Source organism: Protopterus annectens, chromosome 12.part0, assembly GCF_019279795.1.
Source record: "Protopterus annectens isolate FY-2018-M chromosome 12.part0, PAN1.0, whole genome shotgun sequence".
NCBI lineage: Eukaryota > Metazoa > Chordata > Ceratodontiformes > Protopteridae > Protopterus > Protopterus annectens.
The window spans coordinates 1,282,951,654-1,282,964,226 of NC_056746.1; the positions used below are offsets into that span (position 1 = coordinate 1,282,951,654).

General features: G+C 37.9%; 1 protein-coding gene across 1 annotated transcript in view; it reads left to right on the forward strand.

Annotated features, from left to right (window-relative positions):
* TPX2 (TPX2 microtubule nucleation factor) overlaps positions 1-12,573 on the forward strand; it is a gene marked incomplete in the record, with an annotated part of 1,896,622 nt that overhangs the window by 396,988 nt on the left and 1,487,061 nt on the right.

Genomic DNA, 12,573 nt, shown 5'->3' on the forward strand with positions numbered 1-12,573 from the left:
TAGCATGAAACATAACCTATCAGAGCCTCTGGAATTACTGTTTAACTGTAGCCTCCAAACAGGCTTAGTGCTTCAGAAAGGCAACAGTCATCCCTCTGCACAAAGGTGGGCCATCTACAGACCTGGGAAACTACAGACCCACAAGTCTCACTAGTCTTTTATGTAAAGCCATGTAAAGAATTATCATGGGGGTGATCAACAGAGATATAGTAAACCTCCAGACACTACACCCAACCCAGTTTGGTTCTGTCAAGGGCAGATCATGGCTACTCAACCTAGTGGACTTCTTTGAGAAGGTCACCAAAATAATGGATGAGGGCAAAATCATTCACACTGCCTACCTTGACCTGGTCAAGGCATTTGACAAAATACCCTCTCATGCATTGTTGACAAACTCAAGAGGTTAGGTACAATCCCGCATGTCATCTGGTGGATATTCAACTGGCTCACAGACAGGCCCCAGGAAGTTAGAACTGGGGAATCCACCTCTACAAAGAGGCCAGTCACAAGTGGAGTCCCTCAGGGATCAGTCGTTGGACCACTCCTTTTCTGCATTTACTTCTCAGAAGTCAAGGCCAATGTCAATGGTTTCTGGCTGACTAAATTTCCAGATGATTGCAAATTAGGAGCCGTCATTGAATCTCACACTGACACAAATGTTCTCTAGGAGGGGCTCACACAAACAACTGGTGTCAGAGCCATGGACTAAAACTAAAAGCCAAGAAATGCATAATAGAATCCTTTGGGAAATCATCCATCCCTGGTAACTATAATATTGAAAACACACCCCTTTGAGTTGACCCAGTAGTCTGGGACTTAGAGACACACACACATAGTAATCTAGCCTTTGATCATCACGTGTCTACACACAGAGATAGTAATCTAGCCTTTGAGCATCACGTGTTTACAGTGCTGAGGAAATCATTCTATGTTGCACAACTTATAAACAAAGGTATGGACACTAAGTCCAAGGAAGTCATTGTCCCACTGTATTCGGCTTTCATCAGACCTATCATTGAGTACAATGCCCCCTTTGGTATGTAACTAACCAGGCATATCCTACAATTGGAACATCCACAGAGGTTCCTCACTAAAAGAATACAGGGTGTAATTAAAATATCTTTTGCAGACCACCTGAAGGCCCTATCCCTGTATTCTGTTTCTACAGGCTTTTGAGGGGAGATCTATGCCTAGCATACAAGGCACTGTAAGACCCCACTCTGATGGACTTCCTGCATATCCATAAAACAAACAGCACCAGAATTACCTATTATAAAGACTTAAACCATGCCTGTGATATAAATCGGACCTGCTGGAGAGATAGATGTGTATCCCAGAGACTACCCAATCTGTGAAACAGGCTCCCTATTCATGTGAAGCAGAGTTCCTCCCTAACCCAATTCAAGTGCACCTTGGACAATTGGATGGGAAAATGGAAATGCATCCCTGATTTGGCACCTGTGTCTTAAATGGACAGAGGTAACCTGTAAATGGTTCATCTCCCAGGGTCATGCTTACACTTATCAAGGGTATTTGAACTTTAGAGATTTGGGATGCATGGCTAGGCTTAAAAACGCCCTTGTAGTCATTAGCCTAGGAAACACCTATGAACCAAACCCACAGCAACACCATGTGTAAATGAGTGCATATTGTGGTCTTTCACACATGATGTCAGAGCTTCTTAAGGTGATCTTTCCACAACCACCAAGCCCAGTGTCCCAATTTCCCACCCCCAGCCTGGTACTCAACTAACCAGACTGTGCCCCCCCTTTTGTAAATTCCTGGATCCACCACTGATATCCTTAAACTACTGCTCAGGCTTTATTGCTTCTATTCTTCTTAAATCTCTCTCGCTATATGTCTGCATCACTAACTTTCTGGCTGCTATTTTCCTGTCTGTTTTGCATGTACTACAACAGTCAATGTCACACATTGCACTACCTATGTACTTTTTTTTGACACTATCTACATCATGTATGATGAGAGTGACTATTATCGTCTGTAATGTTTTAACTGTACAGAATTGTCTAGATGTGTAGTTATATACTACATCTTGTAGCAGTCTGTTCTTTGAACTTATTTTTTGTATAGTATTTCTAATGTAATCTTTATTGCATTGGATTATACTGTATTTGTATTGTACTGTATGTGGAGCTTTTCTCCCCAGGCATCTGCTGAAAACAGGTTCTGTAGATCCAGTCTAGTCCACCCCAGCAGAAAAATGTCAAATAAAATAAATAAATCAGTTTTGACAGCACCTTTGTCATTCCTTAAGCCATTATAAACATAAACACTCTGTAATCATGGTTTAGAATAAAATGTGCCCTATATGAAGCTGGATCTGATGGGGATGTACCATCCTTAGGCAGTATAGCCACCATCGCTTTTTTACAGGATGATGGTGCTTCTCCTCCTTTTAAAATACTGTTAAACAAAACCTTCCAGATCTTTATCACTTTCTTCTCTCCAAGCTTCCAAACTTGCACAGGAATATGATCTATTCCTCGGGACTTTCCTGTAGATTGGTTATACAGCACCATTTTTGTCTCATCTCCTCCTTCCCTAACTGTTAATACTTGAGTCTCATCTACCTCTAACCTTGGCATATTTAATTCTTCCATAAACATTTTCATTTTCACTTTTCTTTATTTTCTTATTTCTCTGTTTTATACAGACTTTTCATAAAATGTTTGAAACATTCCTAATACCTCTACAGGAGCTTTACTTATTTTCCTTGTTAAAGGCTCCCTAACTTGGCAACAACCCTTCTGACTTTCTGTTGCCTGAGTCGTTGTACTTAAAAGTTTTTGTGCTCTGGAGTTATCATCAAAAAACAGTTGCTTAACAGCAGTCTTTCTAAACTCATGCACATCATCACAACATTCCTTATTTTCTGTTTAACACTCCAATTGCTTTTCTTCTTGTTTTCTGAGATTCCCTCTCTTCTGCAATACTTTAACTTTTGTCAGTCCTTCTAAATCATTTTTATTACTTCTTAACCATACCACTCTTTCTTTTTTCCACCCTATTTTTAAACTCCAATTTAATTTTATGCCATTCCCTAGCAATATTTTTCCGAAAGAAATTTCTAACAATTCCTGAATAATTTCCACTACCCATTCCTTAAATTCCTCTCTTTTTAACAGATAGCTGGGGAAGCACCAGTGTCTCACATTTATTTCATTGCCCTGTATTTTTATTTTAGTTATTATTGGCATGTGATCTGAAATAGTTATTGGATGCATATCAAAACTTTAAATTAAATGCACTGTTCCTGTGAAATTTAATTTCTGTCTAGCCTAGCCCACATTTTGTACCTTGAGGAATAATATATATATTCAAATTAAACTCCTCCTACTACTCAATTCACATATTCCATACCAAATATTGCCATACATTTCTTCATAAATCTACCCTCTTTTGTTATATTTTCCCTTCTGGGTCCCCAAATATATCCTCACTGTTGCAAATCAAATTCCATTTCCCACCTGTAATATTCCCTGCTGAAAACTGATTATTTCTCCCAGAATTTTCTTAAGCTCCATTTTAGCAGTTTTAGATGGAATATAAATACATGGCAGTGTAATCCTCCTCCCTTGCAAGTAGCTCCTTAGTACTACAGTTCTACCATTACTATCTTTTTTTCCTCTTCTGTCACTATTGGAGCTCCTCTTGCAATTAATATAAGTGCTCCCCTTTTCCTTTGTCTGTATTCTGCTGAATAACCATCCTGAAATCCTTTCTTTTTCACATTCACATGCTCATTTCTTTCCAAATGTGTCTCCTGCAGCATAGCTATTTGCACTCTGCATTTTTAAATACAGTTCACCACTTTTTCTTTTTTCTATATATCTGTAAGTCCATTCACATTTAAAGATAATATGGAAAGTGCTGTCATTATGTTAAGAAGTTATTATTCCTACCTGTTGTGTGTAACAGCTTTTTATTATAAATGTCTAGTTTCAGCTTTTGTGTTACATGCATACATTAATGTTTGGCAGGTTGATATTTTATAAAGTTATTCTTGTCATATTCATTGTGAGCCTATGTCACATCTTACAAAACTTTTTGTTTTAGTAAAAACTCTAAAAACCCCAAAACACCCCTAAAACCTATTAACTTAATACTAACACACAAAACTATATACACCTTCAAATAATGAAGTTTAACCCTCCTAATAGGAACAATTCTTCCAGACTGACAGCCACACTCACAGGTTTGAATTAACCTATAATGAAGGTTATCCATGTTAAGACACATGGTACAGTCTGTGCTTCTACTTCCACCAAGTGCTGTCTGTTTTTGTCTTATCTTTATTCCTCTCCAGATTAAAAAAGCACTTGAATGCTTTCAGAAAACATTATCTCTTAGCCATTGAAAGAAAGAAGTATTCTGTTTTATTGCATCCTAATCAGATTGTCTCCATAAAAACATAAGAACCAGATACACAGTTGCCTCCACTAAAATCAGTCATTTATTCACTAGAGGAAAACTTTTCATTATATTCAATGGTTGTTCCCTTAAAACTTGTTATTAGATCAAGCCAAGGACGTTAATCCAGTCATTCCCCTATGCAAAAGTAAGAAAAAGCATATCAGTTTTTCTTCTATCATGCTGTTTAGTCCAGACCTTTCTTTTCTTTTTACATTGCAGTGCCTACATTTCTTAAAACTGAACAAGGATTTAAAAAGAAAAAAGCAAAAAAGGGGGCACCCATTTACTTTAGTATCCCTATTGCTCACGGGTCTATATTAGAACATCGACTTTTTAAAACGTTGAATGTTCTAATATCGACCCCTATTCAGAGAACGCTGACAACATCGAACATGCAGAACAGCTAATTTTTTCCAAGGGAAAAAATTTGCTGTTCTGACACACATACACACAACACAAGCACACCAAACAAACAGCAATTCACACACATACACCTAAAATCCTACATCTAACTCTACACTAAACTGTACACACACCACTAGCTATCTACTTACCTTAACCCTAACCCTAAGGTCCGTCACTATCTCACACTCATCTCACCAGCGCCCTAACCCTAACTCACCTACCCCACCCTAACCCTCACGTCCACACAATCGCACACTTACCTGATCCCAACCCATAACTTTACACCACAGTGCTGAACATAGCAAAGCCACAGGAATGGCCAACCAAGTTATTTCCCTAGGAAGAAATTCTGTGTTCCGCAGCATCGCTATTTTCAGCGTTCGCTAAATAGAGGCTAATATTAAAACATTCAAAGTTGTGAAACTTCAATGTTCTAATATAGACCCATTGCACACACAGATAACTGAGAAAGTTTTACTTTATAACATGCATTTTATGTCATGCATTATAAAAATACTACTGTTAAAACAAAATTTTGTTTTTCTTACATTTAACTCTTTCTTTCCTCTTCCCCCTCCTAAATGTTCTTCAAAACATTAATGATATATGCTTTGGAGTCTCCTACAAGTATGACAAAGTCAAAGAAGTCCAATATTTCCAGGTTTTCCTGTTCTGTCATGTTTCACAAATATAATTCATGCTTTGCAATCCACATTTATTCATCAATTTCTAAGTTTCTGGTTTTCTTACTGTTGATCTCCATCTCACAAATCCTGTATCTGCTTCATCTCCAACATACTCCTCTTCCTTCTAGTCAACTCTTGTGCTTTTTTCTGTCTCTCAAGCATTTTCCTTTGGAACATTGGAAAGGTTTCACTGGTATAGTCTCCCTAAGGGTTTCTTGCTAAAAGAACAAGAATCAGAATCTCCATCTGCTTGGTACCTTTTTGTCCAACAATCATTTGTATTTCCTCTTTAGTATGTTCTGCATCAAAAAATTATTTTGACCCTCCAGGAAAGAATATTCTGAAATAGCTGGATGCAGCAGCTTGATTCTCACGATTGCTTCTTGGCATTCTTGTCATTCCCTGATTACTGGAATAAGTTTACTCTCCTTTTGCCTGGTGTACAGTGAGTAATCATTTTCCACAAACACTCTACTGTCTCACTTTTAGTACTTTGCCCTTCTGCCAGTAGGATTGCATCTTTACAATTACAGGTCTAGGTTGTTTTCTCATGGCCAGGTCTGGAGCATGCACATGATGTGCCCTTTCAATTGGCAGGTCTCGCTGTGGAATACCAGTCCAGTTGCTTATTTGTGCTTTCACAAAATTAATACAGTCTGTTCCTTCCAGCTTCCATGGTACAGCAGAAAATGTTTTAAAACATCTCTTCTTGAGCAGTCAGACTCAGCCAGCCTTTTCCTCATTTTGATCTCTGATTTTTGCAGTTTTATCATCTCACCTGAATATCTTTTTAAAGCTTCTTCCTTTTTTCCAGCCTTTTGTTATTTGAGGCAATATACTCCTTCAGTGTTTCATTCATTTTAATCAGCTCTGAGTACATTTGACTTATTTTTTTCCTCTAGATTATCAGAAGTCATGTCTTGCACCAATTCTAGAGCTTGCACTGCTGTTTTCTAAACATCTGTAGGATTCTTCCCAGTAAATGTTTTCTCCTCACCTTTTGTGATTGATTTTCTTTCAGTTTCACTGAATTCCTCTTTTGCTAGCATCCAGGCAGTGAACTTACAAGCCATTTACTGAAATTTACCCAAAAAGACAAGACCACTGTCTCTCTTTTCTGAGTTTCTATTGTGGGAGAGATGAAATTAAACTGTTACTCAGTGTACAGCCATCTTGGAAGTCTATATAAAGCAGAAATTTAAGCCATAGAAAAGATAGCAATCATAGAATGCACGTTAGCATTTATCTAACAAAGAACTCAGTTTTACCCAACAATTCTATTCAGAAGATAATCTGTACATTCTCATCTTAATGGTAGTTGGTTGTATTTGATATATGATAGTGTCAATATTTATATACTCAGTGAATGGAGGAGCAAACTCAGTTTTCTAATATTTTGTAATTAATATCCTAGCAACGGTTAGCAAACTCCAAGGAAGAGGAAATTGTAATCTATGTGTACATCCAGGAAATGGATCATTAAACACTAAAAATTTAGACAAAATAAATTTGATCATAACACTTGCAAGAAAATTTGAATATGTTCCCAAAATGGATAGCACACTTTGGTAATGTATGATGTATAATTATAATCTACTTTAACTAATGTCTCTCATCTCCAGCTAGTAATATCTTCTCGTATATATAATTTCAATCCTATCGATGGTAAAGAAATGATCTGTGTAAAAACTTCCAAAAATACAGTTCCCAAAAACAGAGATGATTTAAGTTTTATATTAAGATGTTGAAATCATATTCTTGTCAAATGAAATTAAAAACAAAACCCATATTCGTGAAGCACAATCTCAATTTTAGTTGGTGGTTTTCAACTTTATTTTTCTCAGGCTGCCTCAGTAATGTGACACTTCCCACTTTCTGGTGTCACAAGAGTTGGGGCCATGCTTGTTAGCAGTAAGTTATTTCTTTACTGACAGTTTCTCTTGAAAGGTTTTGCTTGAAAGGTTACTTTGAAGATGTCAATCAGTCAAAGTTTAGGGTTTGAGCTGAGGTTAGGGAATGTGGGGTGCAGAGGGTTTGCCTTGTACAAGAAATATTGTAAATTACATGTACAGATACGGTCTGAGCATTTTAACTGGGTGTGTTTCAAAAATGTTTTTTTTTGATTTTGTAGAAATAGTGAGATTACTTTTTATTGGAGGCTGCCTTTGATTAAATTACCTAAATCTGTATTTGGTGCCAAGATAATCAAGGAGGTGAGGTTATAGGAGTTGTGCTTTCTGATGCTAGATCTACATGTTCACAGTAGAGTCTATCAAGGTTTCCCTTTCTTTAGTTGGTGAATGTTATGTTTTTTATCAATTGCATTAATTAGCTGGAAGAAAAAAGTATTGCTTGTGTCAATGCTTTCTACATGACTCACATGAATCCGTGTTTCTCAGAATTATCACTTTTACTTTTATTATATAATAATGCATCATCGCATAGGAATGGTGTGAAGTTTTCACATCAGTTCACACTGCAGTGAAGGGCTATAACCTATGAACAACAATTGCTTCTAGTTCTCTCTTCATTTTCCCTAATATTAGACATTTCTCTTCTTCATTCCAGCAAAGTTTCTCCATCGCTGATGACATCATTCAACTTACACTTCATATCCTTTTTTCTCTTTCTTCAGATACTATAAAAATGTCCTAATTTAGAAACAATTCATCACATTTTTCTATCTTTTAAGGTTCCTCCTTTAAATAGGTCTCATTTTTGTAGATGTCTTGTGTTTCCACATTGCCTAACAGCAGCATCAGCCCCCATTAAGCATTTCCTATTTCTGTCTCACTTGGAACTATAAAATATGAGCTACACCTCCAGTCTTATCCACTTAAATCAGGGAAAGTGTTGTTCCAAGCAGATGCATGGGTGAATGCTTTCATTTTCCAGCTAAGTTTGTTTTTTTTTGTTTGTTTGGTTTTTTACTGCATGTATCGACTAGCAAAAGTACCTCCTTTCATAAGGGATCACAAAACATTACTTGCTTAAGTGCATTACAGACTTAAATGATTTTCAAGAGGAGACTGACCGAATCAAACTCAGGAACAAACAATGTAGATCATTACATGTCAGTTTTAACCCTCAGGGCTAACTTGTCATATAATTATGGTATACTGCTGTTACAATGTAGCTAAGTCATTTTGTGCTTCCCACGAGCCTTTCTGTAACTATCTTCTAGTCACAACTTTTGGAAAAAAAATACTTATTCATTCTCACACTGTATTCTTCATCAAGTTCGGAAAAAGAGTGAAGATGAAGCCTATCTCAATACTCAAAGGGTACAAGGCTGAAAAACTAATCCTGAGCAAGGGCCATGACATCACTGTTTCGATATGCATGCATACGTTGTCAATCGGTCTACACACTTACAGGCCAACATACTACTCCTGTTCTGTGTGGTCCCCACTGGCTACCTATCAAACTTAAGAATGATCTAGAAGGTCCTGGCATGAGTGTATTTGTCCTTACATGACTTGTATCCCTCTTACCTGAAAGAGTAAGTGGTGTCCTACACCCCCAGCTAGAGGTCTATGCTCAGCCACTCAGGGGCTTTCAATGGCTCCATAGGTGCGTCTTGCAACCACTGATGTGCATTTCTTTGCAAACAAGCCATCCCAACTGTGGAATTTACCTCCTGTGCAGCTCTGGGTGTGCATAACATTGCTAGTGTTACATAAATAACTTAAAACATATCTCTTCAATATTGCATATGATGTGAAAGGATTTTATGGCCTGGTCTCAGTTCCTTTTATGTGATGCATTTGTTTTACAGTTAATTGTTTTTGTTATCGTATTGTATGTATATGATGCTGTGTGGAAAAACACCCACATAAAGTGAAGTTGAAGTTGGGTGCAAGTTGGACTTCACTGATTCCATAATGGCATGACTGAAACATGAAAAGAAATGTCACCTGGTGAAAAACTACACAGAATAGGAAGTGTGTGCATATTCTGTACAGAAGGCACCCCGTCTTGGAAATGAACCTGAAACCAAGCCCAGAGAGGTAGCAACTCAAACCACTGTGCAGCCCTCCTTGAAAATTGTGTCATAATCATTGTACCTTTACATTTTGCTAGTTTAACCACCAACCAGAACATTCATCCAAACAGAATATATTTATAAAACCCATCTGCTGTTGATTCATCTCTGTCTACTGGTGTAACAGAAGGAGATATTAACGTCTGTGCATATCTGGCCTTTTGTACATTCCTAGTACCACCAACAAACTCAGTTCTGTTGTCTCAGATGTTTAGACTTCGTCTCTGGTGGTAAAAAAAATAAGGATTTTCTATTTGCATTCTTGCTTGTTATTATAAATGTGTTACATGCATGCATAAAAAAATACCTTTGCCTGTCTCTTGGCATGCATCAGTCATATGGATTGTATGCAATGTTTTGTTGATATTCTGAATTTCATCAAATTTATCTTGTTCTCAAATGTGATTTTAAATGTTAAAATTTCAACGAAAGATTTGCAAAAATGTGATCGCAGATCAAATCTCAGCTTCATGTTTCATATAACATTTTCTAGGGACTTTATACATGGCTGTTTATCTTAGGCATGTCTTCTTTTACTATTTTTTTTATTACATTTTATACCCAAGGTTAATAATTACTTCACTGTTTGCATAACCCTATGACCTCTGCCACATCCTGTCGCCAGTGCCACCTGACTTTCCTTGTAAGGGTGTTCCTGCTGGTTAGAAATGGCAGGAAATACAAGAAGATAATGGCAAGTTTACTCACTAAGCTCCGCCCTACATGGTCACTGTGTGTGTGTGTGTGTGTGTGTGTGTGTGTGTGTGTGTGTGTGTGTGTGTGTGTGTGTGTGTGTGTGTGTGTGTGTGTGTGTGTGTGTGTGTGTGTGTGTGAGTGTGTGTGTGTGTGTGTGTGTGTGTGTGTGTGTGTGTGTGTGTGTGTGTGTGTGTGTGTGCGTGTGTGACTGTGTGTGTGTGTTTGTGTCTGTGTGTGTCTGTGTGTCTGTGTGTGTACGTACACTTAAGTGAATACATCACAAAGCTGAAAGTGCACACTGCCTTATGAAATTAATCCAGCATGGACACCAGAGCCTGAACACCTATGACATGTCATACGTAGCTCATTGTTAGCTACAGACTGCCACCCTTGTCCCCCTCCCATCCCCCAAGATGAAATGCAGTAAGTTGGTTATCACTCACTTCCACATCCAGCCAAGCCTCTTGCACTGACCCACTTCTCAAACCCAAGTCACTGGCTGCATAAACAGACACTCATCATGAAATAATTGAAAGTGACAAAGTGAAGGCAGAACTCCCTATACTGCTAATGGAAAGAACATTAACAAGGCAGCATGGGCACCTGCAGGATTTTTTGCAGGGGGGGTGCAAACCCAGAGGCCAGAGCTCCAGGGTATATCTGTTTATGTCCAGAGCTCCCGGGTATATCTGTTTATGTGTGGATAACCAAGAATTCCTGCTGTATTCCACACTGTAGTACAGAAACTGACGGCATCTCTGTGGATTTCTAGTGTTATGAAATAAGACCTCAATGAACTGTAATATTGAACTCATTCATGTAAAAATTATAAAGTTTCAGGGTAACTGTAATTTTTAAAAACAAAAACTGAGCGTACTATATTGATGTAAGTTTGTGCCTACGACTTTAAGTATGAAGCTGGCTCAGTATTTTCACTTATTCATTTATTTTTCTTGATACCCCTTAATCCAGGCAGTCTAGGGTATGCCCTACACTGACTGGATCCATCCTAGCATTCACATGCAATATGTGGTAAACATGAACCAGCAGGCATAAAACCGACAGACAACTGCTGCAGAAGATGCTGATCCATCGCAGAACAACCCCTCCCTAACTGCACCTCATTATGAACAACATTCATCAGAAGTCTTAAAAAGTTCACCCCATTCCACACAGAAAGAGCTTTTACTGTTAATAATCCTTAAGTAATACCAAACTATATTACACCATCAAATGAACCATTTGCAAGAATGAATAAGGCTATTAACCATGCTGTGAATTTCCTAACTGAAGTTGTTAAGGAAGCATAGCTCTCAAGTCAGTCAGGGACAAATCTCAAAATAACCACTGAGAAATCCAAAAATAACCAGGGAAGAACACTTTTTAAATATTAGTACTATTATCTTAAACTACTGACAGATTAAAATAATGTGACAATATGCATTTTCTGAAGTAAAAGAAGTCTATAGCTCTAATCGTTGTCATTATTTATCAAGTGTAATTCACCAGCTTATCTCCAAATGTCACCAGTTTTAACACAGCTAAAATGGGAGTCAAAATCAGGGACAGGTAAATTAGGATGTGTTCCAGCTTCCAATCTTGAAGAGGGAATGTTGAAAGCCATGCAGGGCAAATTTATAAAGCTGCCATTTTACCTATAGCACTTCTCTTGAATGAAACATAAACACGGTGAGAAATGCAATAAAGAAGGCACATGGATTCCATTAAAGGTGGATCACAGTTGGAAACCAATTGATAGAATAAGTAGAACGAAGCAACCGCAGGAAAAAAATATTTATACATGCTGAAAAATATTGTAATTTAACACCAGATCATCATAATGTTCTTTCGGCTGTTCCCGTTAGGGGTCACCACAGCAGATCACCTGTTTCCATTTCTTCCTGTCCTCTGCATCTTGCTCTATCACAACAACCACCTGCATGTCCTCTCTCACCACATCCATAAACCTTATCTTAGGCCTTCCTATTTTCCTGTTACCTGGCAGTTTCATCCTTAGCATCTTTTTCCCAATATACACAGCATCCCTCCTCAGCACATGTCCAAACCAACGTAATCTTGCCTCTCTGGCTTTGTCTCCAAACCTTCCAACCTGGGCTGACCCTCTAATATACTTATTCCTAATCCTGTCCATCCTCGTCACACCCAGTGCAAATCTTAACATCTTCATCTCTGCCACATCAAGCTCTGACTCCTGCCTTTTTGTCAGTGCCACTGTCTTCAATCAACAGAGATAAGACGTCATATTATTCCCAGCTTCAAGTCCAGCATAAAATCAACCCAAGTAAA